Source organism: Schistocerca gregaria, chromosome 2 (assembly GCF_023897955.1).
Source record: "Schistocerca gregaria isolate iqSchGreg1 chromosome 2, iqSchGreg1.2, whole genome shotgun sequence".
Classification (NCBI taxonomy): domain Eukaryota; kingdom Metazoa; phylum Arthropoda; class Insecta; order Orthoptera; family Acrididae; genus Schistocerca; species Schistocerca gregaria.
In genome coordinates, this window is record NC_064921.1 from 968,465,368 (window position 1) to 968,481,050 (window position 15,683).

A 15,683-nucleotide genomic window follows, 5' to 3' on the forward strand; every position below is an offset into this window, starting at 1 on the left:
GGACGCCACAGCCATTGAATGGATCGGCAGACTAACATTCTTCCAGATGTTCCTCCAGGACACTGATGGAGAAGCCAGTTCGATTGGATTGGGACCAGCCAGCCCCTCACAACGGGCAATCAAGCTCTTGGTCGTTGGCACCGGTCGTCGCAAGAAGACGTCACCGAGGTAACTAACCGCAATATAAAATTCCCGGACGTGTTTCAACTTAAAATTGAGGCGACCGACGTCGACAGGTGGAGCAAGGCTCTTCGGACGCAGAACAGTAAAAAGTCTGGATGTAATTGAAGTCACTTCTTGCGTAACAATGAGAGTCGTACGGCGGACGTACAAGGCAGATGCCTTGCGAGTAATGTCAGTGAGGCCCAAGCCTCCGGAGATACGCGGTTTCGTCATAACCTCGTAACGCAACTTGAATAGATGACCCTTCCATATAAACCTGCTAGACAATTGGCGCAACCTTTTCGCCACCATAATGGGAAGTGGGAACAGCTGAGCAACATAATAGGCTTTACATAACACGTACGTGTCTAAAATTCTGACTTTTTGCAAAATGGTAGCAGAGCGCTGCTCATGGACCATCAGAGCCCCCTGTATCTTCTCGGTGACAGATTTCCAATTAAGAGCCACCATTTTTATGGGACACCGATCAATGCTAATCCCCAATGACGTATGGCGATCGACAAAAGTGGCCCAAGGGACATCAGCATCGCGAAACTCTCGAATATCAAGGAACTTACATTTACCCTGATTGAGAGGCGCTCCAGAGACACAACAGTATGCATCAACTACCCCTTTCAACAATGTGATATCATCACGTTGACGGAGGAGAACAACGACATCGTCCGCGTACCCCTTAACAGTGAGCTTCCCACCAGAGAGGGTCATACCCTGAAGCTTGAAAGCAAGAGTCCGAAGCAGCGGTTCCAGGGACAATATGAATAGAGACATAGAGAGCGGACTACCCTGAGGTACCCCTCGGCGGATAGCAATGGGCGGCGTCAGCTGCCCATTGACTGAAACCCGAGCAGTTATTTCCCTATACAAATTACCAAGAAGACCACGTGATGAAGCGTTAAAACCTATTGTATCTAAAACACGATTTAAAAACACATGACTGACGTGATCAAAAGCCTTGTAAAAATCGAGGAAAGCAAAGGCACAATGAACGTTTGTAACCGCCGCAACCGAGACAACATCCCGATATTCGGCTACTGGGGTCAGAATAGATCTACCAGGAAAACAACATTCATGTGCACCAATCACACCCCGAAGCAGAGAAGACAATCGGCTATTGAGCGCTCTAGCAGCTGTCTTGTAATCAAAGTTCAGCAATGTGAGCGGACGAAGATTGGCAGTAGATAAACGACCAGTGGACTTCGGAATTAAAACAATTTTCCCTACTTTAAAATCGGCTGGCACATCCATCCCCCTGACAATCTCATTTAAAATCTGCGTAAAAGTGCCACCCAAAAGAGGCCAAAAACGGAGATAAAATTCTTTAGGCAGGCCGTCTGGACCCGGCGATTTACCGGACGGAGAGCGAGCAATAAAATCGAAAACATCATCTACCTGGAACTCCCGGAGAAAGTCGCCGTTCGCGTCAGGCGAGATCGTCGCAGTAAGATCCCCAAGGATATCAACAGCAAGAGACTCTCCAAAATCATCGGCAGAGTACATACTAGCATAATACTGATGGAGAGCACGAACCATTTCCTCCTGTGCAATAAGCTGCCGTCCATCATCCACCCTAAGAGAAGAGAGAAAGGAGCGACGACGACGAGTCTGATGCCGTAGCAGGTAGTACAAAGATGCCAGTTCAACTGCAACGAAAGAGAGAGGTTTCGACTTAACTCGCAGACCATCCATCTGTCGTCGTTTGAGGGTCAAGAGCTGGGCTTTAATATGACGAACATCATGGATCCGCTGAGGAGAGGTACCTGCCGCGTCATGTAGATCACGCAGGACAGAGTAGTAAAATTCATATGTGTTCTTAAAATCACGCGCCCTTGCAGCACAGTAAAAAATCTAAGTCTGACGAATCTTGGGCTTGGCAAACGCAGTCCACCAAACCAGCAAGGAGGGGTACCGCGATACAGAGCGAAGACATCGCTCCCACACGCCACGTATAACATCATCTATAGCACCGTCGGCAAGGTGGGAAACATTTAACATCTACTGGGAACGATAAAGTTTTGCACGTTGGCGACTAAGATTGACAGCTGCAGCAAAAGCACAGTGGTTAGAAAAACTAGTAGGAATAATATCGACAGTAGAATTTTATCACATAAAAAATCATCCGGGATCCGGGGTTGCGGGGGAAACATCCGACGAAACGGACTGGCCGACACCAACACTAGCATCCGGCAAACACGGACTACACGGATGCGAAACTTGAGTAGGAAGATCCGAAGCCGGAAAGTTAGAAGGAAGCGGAGCAGCTCCGCCGTCAGAGGTGTGGGGCAGAGAAGCAGAAAGTTGTTGCGGCTCCACTTGTTGTGTCAACGACGTCGGGTCAGAAGACGATGCCAGCAGGCCCGACAGACGATCCGACTCCAGAGAAGCCGCGTCGGAGGCCTGAGGGGCGCCAGCAGCCGCCACCGGAACCGCTACCTGAGGGGAGCAGGGAGCAGCTACACTCCTCTGTGGCTCGGAGGATGTCGGTCGCTCGGACAGGGGAATCTCGGGGAGATCCTCATCCGTACTACTTCTGTCTTGTGTGCGACGCCGTTTATTATTCAAAAGCGGCACGCCCACCTGAGGGACTGCAGGAACATCGACAGATTTAGCACGTAAAGAAGGAAATTCTGATTCAGGGGTGTGCAAAACATGCGGCGGGTTGCTACTACCACTGGACTGATCTACACCAAGACCTAACCACATGCAATGAGGTCAGCGACCGTCAACTTGCGACGCTGTTCGAGAGAAGTTTTGAAGACAAAAACTCTCCTCGGACAGTTGGCACGCACGTGGCCACTTTCATTGCACAAAAAACAGGTGCCAACCTGACCACTATATGTCACATGGACACGATATCCACCGATCTGCAGGTGAGATGGAATATTCTACTTAACATGTATTTCGACTGAACGAATGCCACTATAACATAGCAGGCGATGATGGCTTGACCAGCATTCAAGGCGAATACTCTTAACATCACCATGCTTGACTGAACCCTCCTTAAGATACACATTATCCACCTCCGGCGGAAGGTTGTAAACACGAACACTGGTGTACGTAATGGAAGCATTTGAAAGCAGCACGGTACTTACAGAATCATCCGATGCCGAAAGAGAACTTGATGACCAAATTTAGAAAGAATTTTATCAACCTTGAAGAGGGTCCATAAACTTAACAAAGTGTACATACAGTTCGGTATCAAAATAAGCAGTGTGCACCTGATCCGAATGAATGCCAAAGGTATCTACCAAGTTATCATGAATCTCAAGGGAACTAGGTTGCACATGGCGGGTTGACTTGTCAAAAGCAAAACTAAGTGTAGCCTGACGAGGAATAACCTGAGACGATATTTTCAAAACACGCTGTCGAAACCGCAACACAAAACACACAGAAATAAGCACAGAAAGTAACATAAGGGACGAAACAACGACGGAGAAACACCTACAGAAGTTACAACACAACACGTAATCAAACGATATTTAACTATACGTCACGCTACGGTGGAGCGGAAGAGTAAGCACGTCCACACTGCACGGCGTCTGAAGGGGAACTGTACCCCTAGACCAACAGGCCGCACAAGTAAGCAGATCTGCACCGCCCCACCTACTGAGATCTTGCCGCAGTTGCTAGCTGCAGCATCCAATCTGGACCATATTCTATAACAGCTTTCTTAACCGACACCTATAGCATGGGCTGCTGTGTATCTGAAGGCTGAAAGAGGTGCTTGAGTTGTGTGGCAGTATGTCTATCGTGTGAAGTGCAAATGTTATCGTTTCACGCACCATCCATCCACTACGTAGCGTTCTGTGTCAGCACGCAGTTCTCGACAGTACTCTGTGTCCATAGCTCTTTACATAGCTAGGCTGCTTCCAGCACAAAGCATCCTCCATACGAAAGTGGCTGCGCTGCGATTTCGTTTACCTGAGCCTTAGACATCATTTCATGTACGAATACTGGCAAGAATTCTCGCTACATTGGAAGGAGCACCTTCCACTTTGAGCCCACTTGGCTACTTCATTTGCCACGTAAACACTGCCTGTGGAAGCTACATGTAATAACATCGCATGTTATTGGCTTAATGACAAGATGTACTGAATTTACGCAAGGTATACATTGGCATTATAGGCCTGCTGAACGATGTTGAGGGATCGCAAGCGCTGATTTCCAATTCCGTCCCTAATTTGGTTAAGAAGACGTCGATAATTGAGCGTCGCCGCGCGTCGCATGTCGTTCGTGAAATCTAAGCCCAAGCAGCGGACAGTATCACTGAAGCGTAAGGGGCAAAGTTTTCCTGCGGTAGCCCAATCCCGTTGCTCAATGTGACAGACTTGTCAACGTTGATTTGGCTACCAGAAACTGTACCGTAGGTTGGAATCCAGACCAAAGCCGCGGCCATATTGTCAGCTCCACACATGACGATCATCAAATCATCTGCAATGCGGTGCAGCGATAGAAGGAGTCGCCGAACTGTATCCCAGTGAGCCTGTCTAGGAGACCACACAACAAAGGTTCTAAGGCCAATGCAAATAACAATGTTGATAATGGATATCTCTGTCGTACTGATCGGCGGATCGGCATTAACAAGAACTCGAGAAGTAGCCCCATGCAGAAGGCGTGTCAACACGGTGATAAAGGGGTCGGGGTATTCCATGCGCCGTGGAACGGCCGTGAGGAAAGTGTGGCCCACACGGTCAAAAGCCTGGCTAAAGTCTGTAGACGCCAGGGTTGCCGGAAAACGTCTCACCCCTGCAAGGGAGATAAGATCTCTGAAACGACATAACACAGTTCTGATGTTGTTGGGTCACCCCCAAAACGTCTGATCGCTGGAGAGGACGTGCAATAATGTGCCGCGAATACGTTCTGATAGCAGCCTCGAAAAGATAAGATCTTGAAGTCGCTGTTCAATGATGTGAAGGGGCGATAATCGCGGACATGATTCCGTCCCTTCGGCTTACGCACTGATGACCTCGATGTTGAGCGCCCATAAGCCCCCCCTTCCCCCTCCCCGGCTTATGGAAGGGGACAATCAGTCCTTCCAAAAACGGCGCAGGCAACGGTACACCCCGGGACATCAATTCCTGACAAATTTCAATCCACCACGCTACCGACAGTTGTTTAAATGCTTGATAGAACTCTAATGGTAATCCATCGATTCCTGGTGATTTATGGGGAGCACCTATACCAATAGCGTCGACCACTTCCTCTTCTGCCATTTCTCCCAGTAAAGTCGGTACCATGTCTGGTGGAACTGTACCGTGGACATGTGCTGAAACGGCGTCTATCGTCGTCATATCAGGGAGCACTGCTGAATAAAGTTGAGCGTAATGCCCATAGAAGGCTTCTGCTATATCTGCTTGTTCTACCACGTGTCGACCGTCGTCCGTTATCATGCCGGTTACCAGCGCCCTACGGCGCCTCCTGCGCTCTAAGAGCACATGGTGCGTAGATGGCCTTTCTGATTGTATCATGTCTGGAGCACGCGACCGTATAACAGCGCCCCGTAAATGATGGCGTGCTAAGGATACGAGCTACGCTTTCGCGGGATTGACTATGATCTGCCTGTCAGGTGAGGGCTTCATAGCAAGACATTCCCGTAGGACGGTGTAATAAAAGTTTTCTGTGCTCCTCCTCTATGCTGCCGCTTCCCGGTAATAGCCACGAAGATGCGCCTAAGAGCAGGCTTCGCACATTCAATCCACCAAATGATGGTCGATCGGTAACGACCACGACCCTGTAAGGATGCGTTCCACGACTCTTCGATAGCACCTTTACATGCCGGCTCGTCCACATGGGCGACGTTCAGTTTCCAGGGGGCCTACTGCGCCACATACGTGCAGGTTGGAGGGCAATGGAGAAAATATAGGCAGTGTGGTCGGTGAATGCAGTGTGCCAGTGCTCTGCTCCTCTCGTCGCCTTCGAAAGGGTGCCTGTGACGTAAATCCTATCTAAGCGACTTGGGGAATGACTTGTATAATGGGTGTAACCAGGAGCTGTGCCATGCATGTGGCGCCTCGTGTCGTTCAGGTGGAGGTCAGGCACTAGCATTTCCAATTCCGCACACGGGACTTGATGTGGTTGCTGATCAGACGGAGATTATGTACAGTTAAAATCTCCTCAGATCACCATATCGTCTATGCGGCCCATAAATAGACTCGTAATGTCTTCCGAAAAAAAGCGGGCCCGATCTCTACACCTCCCTGATCCTGAAGGGGAATAAACATTCATTAGTCGGACACCGTTGAAAGTTACTGCCATGGCTCTAGCACTCGGTAAGTACAGTACGTCCGTAGCCGCCGAGCCGTCACGTAGCAGGATAGCCACGCCACAATCGGTAGAAGAGGCGTGGGAGATGTGGGCGGTATATCCGCAGAAGTCAGGGAAACTAGCGACACATACTTCCTGTAAGAGGGCCACGTCGATGCCCGCCTCATTGAGGATGCGTTGTAGCATTGTCAGTTTGTGTGGTGCCCTTATCGCGTTGATATTTATGGTGGCAAGGCGAAACGTGTGCTGCCTAGCCTCTTAACCTAGGGTAGACACCATGGCAATCAAAATTAACCGAAAGAGATGCCGGACCCACCAAACCCGTTACAAATTATGAGTCTTTCACGCTAGGAGTGGCATCCCCAATGCCACCGCCTCACCTGTCACCTGTGCCCTCTCCAGGAAGTTCCTCAACATCGTCCGACCAAAGTGGGTGCAACACGATGCTGTGTAGCTGATCGGCACCTAAATCTCTCTCATCTACGTCGTCTTTGGTGGAGGTAGACGGAGCGCATTCATCGACGCGGCCTGTTGCATCTGTGGTGCAAGAAGTAACTGGGCACTCGTAGCATGGGCAAGTGCACCGTCTACACCACTTAGATCCTCAGCAGGCGCAACATCCATGCGGTCTGATGAGATGTCACCTTCTTGACCGGCCGTGTGTAGGAGGCAATCGTCAGAAGGGGTCCGCCAACGTCGCTTGCGTCGTCGAGGCGACCGTTGCTTTCGAACGTGGACATCCGTATCCGAATGTGGGAGGCAATCCAGCGTCGTATCACCTTCTGCTAGGAAAGCCGCGGTCGGGACAATATTCGCGTCCACGTCCATCGCGTTCTGAATGTTATGTTGCGTCTGAACTCCGTGGAACTGTTGCTGCTGTTGTTGCTGTGGAGGGGGCAACATTTGGGTTGGCATAGGGGGTCTTTCCTCTTCCTTCCTTGGTACTTCTGACATCGATGTAAGTGTCTGATACCCGTTTCGTCCACATCTATGGTGCGCATCGTCGTCTAAGCGTACGTGAGGGGCAGGATTGTCGTCCCCATCGGGGAAACGGAGTCTGCCACTCACTGGTATCTGCGTAATTCTACGTTGTAAGCAGCTCGATCGAACATGGCCTTCCTGCCCACATCCGGAACGGGTACGCGGTTGACCGTCGTACATGATAATTACACGACAGCCACTGATGTTCAAATAGGACTGCACATGTTTCTTGAGCTCAAGTTTTATTTGACAAACACCGTTGTAGACCTAGTACGTCGAGAGAGTTTGCCAGTTTTTTTGCAACGCGGCTGATAACATTGTCATATGGTCGGAAGGCGTCCTTGACAACTTCCTCTGGGACCTAGAAGGGGAGCTCGAATACCCGTATAATCCTTAGGCCCATGTCTGCATGATCCACCGTCACTGCACCGATATGCCCGTAACAATGTTTGAATCCGAGTGAGTTCCAGTATTTAGATACCACTGTCGCGCAGCCCTCTGCACTGGTCTTTTTCATGTAAAACCACGCCCGCTGTTATAGAAAAATGTATTCCGAAATCAGTCGCTGGATCTAAACGTAGATCGTCGCCTATTTCATTGGCGTGTGATCTGGATGAAAAGTTATTTTGATCGTATCGTGGCGCCATGTGTGTGCCATAGTCGCACTGAACCTGGAACAAATACAACTCGCGCCGCGCGAACAACGCACGCAAGCGCCCACAGTCGCTCACGGCGGGGCGAGGCGGACGACCTCGCCCCACCGCAGCCGAAGGCAGATTGACTCCAAGACCAACAGGCCGCACAAGTAGGCAGATCTGCACCCCGCCACGTACTGAGATCTTGCCGCACTTGCTACCTGCAGCATCCAACCTGGACCATATTCTCTAAGCGGTTTCTTAACCCGACACCTACAGCATGAGCTGCTGTATATGTGAATGCTGAAATAGCTGCTTGAGTTGTGTGAGAGTACTTCGACCGCGTGAAGTGCAAATGTTATCGTGTCACGCACTATCTGCCCACTACGTAGCGTTCTGTGTCAGCACGCAGTTCTCGACTGTACTCTGTGTCCACAGCTCTTTACATAGCTAGGCTGCTTCCAGCACAAAGCATCTTCCATACGAAAGTAGCTGCGCCGCGATTTTGTTTACCTGAACCTTCGATGTCATTTCGTGTAAGAATACTGGCAAGAATTCTTGCTACATTGGAAGGTGCACCTTCCACTTTAAGCCCACTTGGTTGCTTCATTTGCCACGCAAACACTGCCTGTGGACGCTACATGTAATAACATCGCACCTTATCTGCTTAATGACATGATGCTACTGAATTTAAGAGTTTTACAGGCATCCGGTTCCATGGTGTAATGGTTAGCACTGCCTGTGGACGCTACATGTAATAACATCGCACCTTATCTGCTTAATGACATGATGCTACTGAATTTAAGAGTTTTATAGGCATCCGGTTCCATGGTGTAATGGTTAGCACTCTGGACATGTAATAACATCGCACCTTATCTGCTTAATGACATGATGCTACTGAATTTAAGAGTTTTACAGGCATCCGGTTCCATGGTGTAATGGTTAGCACTCTGGACTTTGAATTCACCGATCCGAGTTCGAGTCTCGGTGAAACCTGGCGCTGTGTTTTGCGATAGTTTCTAGAAATGTGTACGAGCCAATTGCTAATGGCAGTCCACACGTGAATGGGGAACGCTCCAGATGCTTATGCTTTTACTTCTAGGATTAATAACAGAACGTAAGGCGTTCAACTGCGAGAAGACGACCTCAGCTGTTTCTCCCGGCAGAAAAGGCATATCTCCGTTTTGGGTGCTGCATACGCATGCATTTAACAAACGAGAGTCCGATGTACTAGTTTTTTGGAAACGATCAGAATCTCTGTAGGTGCCAGTCTGTACGTATAGACATAAGTGAGCGAAGACGGGTTAATCATGCCACGTTGTCTGCATTCTCAATACGCACTTGCCAGTATAATGTACCAGTGGCCCGAGATATAATTTGTCCTGTTGCGCGGTTTACTTTCAGAGTCTCGCAAGTTAATCGTAGTGCTTGGTTGTTGCGAAAGTGATACGTAGGGCCTGTCCGGGATTTGAACCCGGGATCATCTACACCCACAGCAGGAATCAAACTCCTTTTTTTTCATTTGGACATCAAATTAGGAAGTTCACCAACACTGAATGTAATGTCCATTATAATTATCCGGGCTTTTATGCCGTTGTCGGTTGATGAATTCTGTGGTGAATCCCCACGTTTCGTCTCCGACTGCGGGAGACATCTTCCAGGGGGTCCGTACCTCGGTGGAAGGTCCAGCACACACACTGGCTCGCTACTAACTGTCGCTAAATTCCGCGTCCGCGCGCTCCCGAGCCGCAGCGTGACGTCACGTGCTTTGAAAACGTCAGTGCAATTGGCCGCTGTCCGTTGCCGTCGATAGCGTTGCCATCACCCAGTAGTGGACGGGTGGTACACATCTTCTTTAACACCGGCATCCATATACCGTTTAATTTCACGCCCTTCTCCTTTCGGTTGAAATTATTTGGGTGTTTAGCGATTTCGATTGCCTTCCTGTAGAGCCTTTCGTAATATCCGCTTGTGGTCGCTAGTACTTGCGTCTCCTCTAAACGAATATTGTGGTTCCCTGGCTGGAAAGCATGCTCCGCAACAGCTGATCGTTCCGTTTCTCCTCTTCCATTGTGCTCTTCCGAACGTTTAGAGACAGTTCTTTTGGTGGTACCCACATAAAAATCACCACAGCTGCATGGGGTCCTATACACTCCAGCTTTTTCCAATAGTTTGCGAGCGTCCTTGGCATGCTTAAGGTATGCCTGTATTTTCCTGGTGGGCCTGTAAATAACGGTAATATTCCGCATCATCAAGATCCTCCCTATTCCTTCCGTTACATTTTTAACAAACGGCAGGAAAACCTTAGATTTTGCAGTAGCCTGTACGTCAGTATGATTTCTGCGTGGCTACCTCAACGCACGTTTTATTTCGGGGGACGAATATTAGTTCCTCATTAGCGCATTGTGGAGGTGTTCCATCTCAGCGTCGAGCAACTCAGGTTCACAAATATTTCTAGCTCTGTCCGCTAACGTCTTGATAAAACCCCTGTTTTGGGTGGTGGTTCGAATCCCGGTGCAAATAACGGTCTGTGTGCGTGGGTTTGCGGTACACTGAGTAGCCCAAACTACTATTTTCGTTTCTAAAAACAAGCACATCGAGGAAATGTAATTTGCCGTCTACCTCCTCCTCCATTGTAAACTGTCAAAATCAACTGCCACAATCGCCGCTTTAAGCCGGCACTCCGCCAGCGCTATCACATCGCGGCATTCGCCAGTAGCTGTTTGCACATTCACCGATTCACCCGGTGTCGTCTGTTCTGGAGATAGAACGCTACGAATTAACATACGACGTCGGGACGCTAGCAACCGTGCAAAGACCTTATATTCGGTATTAAGCAGTGTGATGGGGCTACAATGTGTGACCGTAATTTCTGGCTTCGGTTTATGTACTGGCACCAAGAGGCCGTCCATAAAAGCCGGTGGAATAGGCGCATCGGAATTTAACATCTCGTTGTACATTTCCGTCCATCGCGGTGCTATTTCTTTGCGAAATTCTCGATAAAATTCAGCAGGAAGCCCATCAATGCCTGGGGATCGATTCAACGCACCTTGTGCGATCGCATCATGTATTTCCTCACAGCTAATGACTTCCAGTAACATTCCCGCGGCATCCACCGTCAGTGTACGGGAGACGTACGTGGCTATACGGTCGATGTCATCGACAGGGGCGGCTTCTTCCCGATCGATGTGTTGGTAATGGTCGACGAATGCAGAGACAATTTCCGCTTGACACCTCACTCTTCGGTCTCCGCGCGTAATTAATTCCCGTACCAAAACGCGTCGTCGGTGCTTTCGTTCATTCACAGCGTGGTGCATGGAAGGAATCTCGTGCCTTATCGTATCGTGACATCTGGCGCGCTTATCCTATCGTGACATCTGGCGCGCACCATGGTTCCCTGAAGATGTTTCCGAGTTAAAGCCACTAGTTTAGCTTTTATCCTTTTGCGTTTGATCCAGATGTCCTGTCCCGGCGTACCATCATCCAGGTTACGTAGTGCTGCAAAAGAAAAGTCGGTCGACGGAAGCGCCATTCTGCCATCGCCCTGCTATAAGAGATGAACGTACGGCGAAGCGCCGGTTTAGCACAACTCAGCCACCAATAAAGCTTCGTAACATACCTTCCAACCCTTCGCTCGCATATCGTCCATGTCTCAAGGATCCGTTGACGGCATTCAGGATCATGAAGATGTTGAATATTTAGTTTCCACGGGGCCTTCCTGTGCCATACCTCTCTACGGGGAAGAAGCACCGTACAGATGTAAGCGCTGTGATCGGAAAATGTCAATAGCCAGCGTTCCGCGTCCTGAAAATCATTTTCATGAGGCCGTGAGATATAAATGCGATCTAATCCGCTCGCCGAATGACTTGCCACATAGGTGTATCCCGGTGCATCTGCATGTCGTAATTCCCACGTGTCACTAAATACAAGGTCGTTGACAACGATTCGCAACTCCTGGCTGATGTTGGCTTGCGGCCATTGGTCTTTCCGGCTGAGAACACAGTTGAAATCTTCATCAATTATTATACATTCATAACGTCCATGGAATAGTAGGGCAATGTCTTCTGCATAAAATCGCACCCTTTCCCGCCGCCGATTATTTCACGACGGTGCATAAAGATTGATGATGCGTGTCCCAAACGTCTTGAAAGCCATTCCTCTGGCCGACGGAAAATAACACACGTTTTCCACTGGGAAGACATCTCGCACGTAAACTGCCATACCACTCCCATTGCGATCTCCATGTGACGAATAGGTTTGGTAGCCTGCGATGTATGGGAGTGCAGCTATGTGGACGTCCTGCAGCAAAGCAATATCCACATCAGATGCCCAAATCGTTTCCTTCAGTAGGTGTATTTTGGCTGGTGAACGCACGTTATTTATATTTAATGTCGCAATACGATTCACATGCCGTTGAATGCCCCCACTCTGTCGAGGCAACAACATATCCCTGCATCGGCGCTGGGGGGTGAGTTAGAAGACGTTCTCTAGTCTCTCTCCCTTCACCTTCAGCAATTATTAGGCCGTGAGTGCCGGCTGCCTCTGTATGACGTCTGGCGCCTCCTCAATATCGTCATACAACATCTTTCAAGGCAGTGATATATTCGTGCCCATAGCCACAGCATCTGCGTCTGGAGAACCAACTAGCTGTGATTCCTTTTCAGCATCACCACCTCCCGGCACCGTCAATGTAACAGCCCGCTGCGGGTCTGATCGAACAGTTTCCATTGCCCCATCCTGTTTCGTTGGGGCTGTTGTGTCGTCTTGGACCACAGGCACATCGTCGTCGGGGCAAGGGGAGTCATCTCGAGGAGATGTCGTGCGACGCCGCCATTTCCTTCTTTTCGGGAAACGTTGTTTGCGTGATCTTCCTTCCGTGTCCTCAGATTGTAGGGAATCACGGCTGCCCTACAGAAAATCATACGTAGGAACTGGAAGTGTTTCGAGTACCACCGCTGCACTTGGCGGTAGTTCGGTCGAAACTGATGTTGTCGTCACAGAGTGCGTTCCAGACGGAACAGCATCAGTAGTGGCTAGAACTGCTTCGTGTACTATCGGTGTGCTTGGTGGGAGTTCGGTCTCATGTGATGTTGTCGCCGTAGATTGTATGCTCGATGGGGCAGCATCCTCTGTCATCCAGACGTCTGCTACAAGGTTTCAGAGAGTGCCATCTTGATCGTCCACACCGGGGCTGTGTTCTTTCGGTCATCAGCGGACGCAGTGAGGGCTTTGGCATAGGTGATCGGAAGTACTGTCAAGAACGGCGACGGCTGCCGCACATCTGAAGGCAGTTGCGTAATCCGCCGTTGCATACAGTTCGACCGGAGGTGGCCCTCCTGGCCACAGCCAGAACATGTACGTGGTTGATCATCGTAAATCACCACCGCCCGACAACCACCAATTGTCAGATAGGACGGTACATGCTTCGGAAGATGAATAGTGATCTGTCGCGCTCCGTTAAGAACGGGGTACGTGGCGAATTGTGTCCAGCGTTCTGCTGTATGACCTTGTACCGTGCCGTATGACTTACAAGCCTCGATAACTTCGTCAGCCGGGAGCTCAAATGGCAGTTCAAAAACACGTATTGTCCGTACACCCAGACCAGCATATTCTACAGTTACCGGGTCGACATTCCCGTCACTATGGCAAAATCGGAGACCCGCTTTTGTCGGCTGTGGAATTCACTCACACGCCGCGTCATTTGCCATCTCAACATACACCGTGGGACTATTGATGGACAGGTGAATTCCGACAATATCGTTTGGCGTTATCTTGACTTCCTCTCGGATGAATCGTTCCACTCCTAAAGCCTTTGGTCGTTCGTAGCCTTTGTAGCAATTGAATCGTAATGGAGTTTTTCTGTACTTGTTCGCCATGATCGTTGTTACTAGCCCACGCGTAGACTAAGTCCACAAGTAAACAAACACTAGCACATTCCGCACTGTCGGAAGTATCGGACCTCCGCTTCGCACGGCGGCTAGTGCCGAACTACCCCTAGACCAACAGGCCGCACAAGTGAGCAGCTTTGCACCCCGCCACCTACTGAGATCTTGGCGCACTTGCTAGTTGCAGCATCCAATCTGGACAATATTCTCAAAGAGGTTTCTTAATCCGACACCTACAACATGATATGTGCTGAACACCAGTGTATGTGAAGGCTGAAAGAGCTGCTTCAGTTCTGTGAGAGTATTACGACCGTGTGAAGTGCAAATGTTATCGTGTCACGCACCATCCGCCCACTACGTAGCGTTGTGTGACAGCACGCAGTTTTCGACAGTATTCTGTCTCCATAGCTGTTTTCATAGCTATGGTGCTTCCAGCACAAAGAATCCTCCATACGAAAGTGGCTGTTCCACGATTTTGTTTACCTGAGCCATCGACATCATTTCCCGTACGAATACTGGCAAGAATTCTCGCTACGTTGGTAGGTGCACCTTCCACTTTTAGCCTGCTTGGTTGCTTCATTTGCCACGCAAACACTTGCTGAGGACGCTTCATGTAATAACATCGCATCTCATCGACTTATTGACATGGTGCTACTGAATTTAAGACCGTCACGGGCATCCGGATCCATGGTGTAATGGTTAGCACTCGGGACTTTGAATCCAGCGATCCGAGTTCAAGTCTCGGTGGATCCTGAAGCCGTGTTTTGCGATCGTTTCTAGACGTGTGTACGAGGCGGTAGTTGAAACTGTTGGAATTGCATATACAGAATTTTAGTTAGGACCATGTAATGCGAATTGTTGATGGCAGTCCACACGTGATTGGAGAACGCTCCAAATGCTTATGCTTTTGCTACTAGGATCAATAACCGAACCTAAGGGGCGCAACTGCGAGAAAACGACCTCCGCTGTTCCTTCCAGCAGGAAGGAGCGTACGATGTAGTAGCTATTGGGAAACAAACAGAATCTTTGTAGGTGCCATTCTTTACGTATAGACATAAGTAAGCGAAGACGGTTTAATGCTGCCACGTGGATTGATTTCCAGATGACGTCCTCGCCAGTCTCATGGGCCAGTGGCCCGACATGCAGTTTCACCTTTTGCATGGCTTACTTTCAGAGACTCGCAAGTTCATCGTAGTGCTTGGTTTTCGTGAAAGTGAAAAGTAGGGCCTATCCGGGATTTGAACCCTGGATCTCCTGCACCCAAAGCAGGAATCATAACCCCCTCTTTTTTGGTCTTCTGCTCTCGTTCATGCGCCTTCTTCGGCGAGCTGCAATGATATAATCAAATGAAATGCTCCTCCGCAGGTAAAGGTGTCTATACCAAACTCGGTTTTAAAAAGTAAACTTCTCCATCCAATGTAACTTATTCTGTGGACGCTGGATGTTTTTGAAAATGAGATAAACGTAATCTGTGGAAAATTGTTGATAAGTAATTTTATAGCACAATTAACGTATGGTTCGTATGGACACACACGATTCATAACAGTGAAATAAGTCTACAGTCACAGTCTATCCACTAAACATTTCATCCGATTCCATCCTTTTGAAAAAGTATTTCTAACACATTTCAAAAATGCTTGTTGTGGTTCAGTCGGTTCCGTTGCTTGTAATACTCCTCCGTGACGTAGCACTTGTAGTCCTCAATGGTGTCGGTGGTCGTTTTGTGGATTACAAATTG

At 49.2% G+C, this 15,683-nt stretch overlaps 1 non-coding gene across 1 annotated transcript; it reads left to right on the plus strand.

Moving 5' to 3' along the window:
• The first annotated feature begins 14,626 nt into the window (after positions 1-14,626).
• Positions 14,627-14,698, plus strand: Trnaq-uug (transfer RNA glutamine (anticodon UUG)). Its single transcript has one exon. It is a non-coding gene; the product is annotated as a tRNA-Gln (tRNA).
• The last annotated feature ends 985 nt before the right edge of the window (positions 14,699-15,683 follow it).